Source organism: Arachis duranensis, chromosome 5 (assembly GCF_000817695.3).
Source record: "Arachis duranensis cultivar V14167 chromosome 5, aradu.V14167.gnm2.J7QH, whole genome shotgun sequence".
NCBI classification, from domain to species: Eukaryota; Viridiplantae; Streptophyta; class Magnoliopsida; order Fabales; family Fabaceae; genus Arachis; species Arachis duranensis.
The window spans coordinates 84,844,427-84,847,301 of NC_029776.3; the positions used below are offsets into that span (position 1 = coordinate 84,844,427).

The 2,875-nt window shown below is 34.0% G+C and overlaps 1 pseudogene; it reads left to right on the forward strand.

The window, feature by feature from the left end:
• Positions 1–933: 933 nt before the first annotated feature.
• On the forward strand, positions 934–2,438 carry LOC127747658 (alkane hydroxylase MAH1-like; annotated as a pseudogene).
• Positions 2,439–2,875: the final 437 nt, after the last annotated feature.

Genomic DNA, 2,875 nt, shown 5'->3' on the forward strand with positions numbered 1-2,875 from the left:
ACCACATATACAGTAAAATTAGAAATAACAAATTAAGATTAGGGGTGTTTATGGATCAGATCCGATTCACATATTATTTGCGGTGTTTATCCGAATTCGATTTGAAAATTGCGAATATAGATCTGATCCGCAAGGCTATCGGATCGGATCGATCCGATCCGATCCGCATACTAATCGGATCGAATTGCGGATTTTGTGTAGGTATCCGTATATCCGCGTATTCGCAAAAATAAAGAAATAAATAAGTAATATTTAAAAAAAATATGTTTAATATTATTTTAAGAGTAAACATATTTAAAAGAATAAAAAAATAAATTTTATTGATATTTTTTAATTAAATTAAACTTTTAAAAATATTTTTGTATTTTGAGGATATATCCAATCCGATCCGATCCGATCCCCAAATTTGCGGATCGGATCGGATCGAATCCAAGCTAAAAAAATTGTGGATATAGGATCTGATCCGATCCGATAATTTTAGTGCGGAACAGATTGAAATTTTGGCCAGATCCGATCTGATCTGATCCGCGTTTACTTCTAATTAAGATAATAATCAAAAGTTAAATTTAAGTCAAAAATTTAAAAAAAATAGTCATGCTCATAAATAAAAATATATTTTTGTTTTTAGATATTTTTTTAATAATTTAACATAAATAATTATAAAATAAAAGAATTCGACAAGAGAAAGTTAAAAAATCAATACTTTTATTAAAATTTGACCAACACTAAACTAATAAAAAAAAAATAAGTAATCACACGGCATTAAATATAATCTCATATAATAGTAGCGGGCACTTTAGGCATTTAGGCACTTTAGGCGTTATCCTTCCATCTGTATATATAATAGTAGCGGGCAAGAGTTCATCGACACAGCAAATATACGTACCAATATCAAAAAGTTGCATAATCCTATCCATCCCCCAAACTTTTCAAATGGCCATATTGTTCCTCATTCTACCAATAATTCTCCTATTCCTACATGTTCTTCATCGCAGAAGATGTTGTAGAACACCTCTGTTAATAGATTGGCCAATCCTTGGCATGTTACCACAAGTCCTTAGCAACTTGTGCCATATCCATGATTTTGCAACAAATGTTTTGAGACAAAAAGATGGCACCGGTGAATTCATGGGGCCATGGTTCACCAAAGTGAACTATATGGTCACCAGTGACCCCATGAATGTTCATCACATAATGAGCAAAAGCTTTGACAACTATGTCAAGGGCCCAGAGTTTCGCGAGATCTTCCAAGCTTTTGGAGACGGTATTGTGACTGCAGATTCAGAGTCATGGAGATACCTTAGGACCATGCATCATTTCTTGCTCCGGCAACAGAGTTTTGAGACGACGGTGGAGAAAACCTTTCAAGAGAAGGTTCAGAATAGCTTGCTTCCGATACTTGATCATGCATGGTTACATGGAAATGTTTTGGATCTTCAAGATGTGTTTAGTCGATTAATGTTCGACGAGACATGCATCATGGTTTTAGGATATGATCCTAAGAGTCTCTCAATTGAGTTTCCATTGGTGGAAGTTGAGAAGGCTTTTGACGAATTTGAGGAGTCCATATTCTATAGACACATAGTGCCAAGAAGTGTTTGGAAGTTTCAAGAATGGCTTCAAATTGGTGAGGAAAAGAAGATGACAAAAGCATGCAAAGTTTTTGACCAATTTCTATATTCATGCATTGCAACAAAGCGCCAAGAGTTACATGAATGCAACAAAAGTAGTGGTGATGACTTGCTCGGTGCTATGATGATGATGGGTGAAGAAAAGGGTAAAATGGTCCATGATGATAAGTTTCTAAGAGATGCTGTATTCAATCTTTTTGTAGCTGGAAGAGATACCATAACTTCGGGTCTTACATGGTTCTTTTGGCTTGTTGCTACACACCCATTAGTCGAGGCCAAAATTCTTGAAGAAATCGAAAAGGTTTTTGGCGCTGCTGTCCGAGAAAAATGCAAAATTTTAGGGATGGAGGATGTGAAGAAGCTAGTTTACCTACATGGTGCTCTATGTGAAGGTTTGAGGCTATTTCCACCTGTTCCTATTGAACGTAAACAATCATTGAAACGTGACACACTTCCGAGTGGTCATTGTGTTAATCCAAATACAATTATTTTGTTGTTTACTTATGCAATGGGAAGGTTTGAAGAGATTTGGGGAAAGGAGTGCTTGGAGTTCAAGCCAGAGAGATGGATTTCAGAGAAAGGAGAAACAATACACGTTCCATCTTATAAGTTTATTAGTTTAATGCAGGTCCAAGGACATGCTTGGGTAAAGACTTGTCTTTTATTCAAATGAAAATGGTGGCATCTACTATTTTGCGCAATTATCGTATACAAGTTGTGGAAAATCATCCTACTACCCCAGCTCATTCCATTGTGCTTCTTATGAAGCATGGCTTGAAGGTTATCATAACAAAAAGACAATTTTAATTCCATCAACGAATTTCAATATCAAATGTCAGTGTATTTGTGTATGGATATATATATCGTTTAAGTTATTTTTAATATATATTTTGTATTTTGATATGTATTTTATATGAATAATTGAAAAGTTAGACTAATCTTTGAGTTAATGATTTTTTATTTTGAGCTAACGATAAAGAAAAAGCTACTCCAACCAGAGTCTATATATATATATAGAGAGGTGAATTTTACCAGCCCTCTCTAAAACAATATGTAAGTTATCCTTCATGATGTGTCACATTTTAATTGATTATTATCTTAACTATAATTATGTTATTTTGTAATTTATTATTTTAGATAGGTAATTGTATAATTTTTTAAAATATTAAAATTCTATCCCGTAAACAGCGCTGACTTATTGTTATCTCCTATCCTCTCACTCAATCCTTTTTTTGCCGTGGATC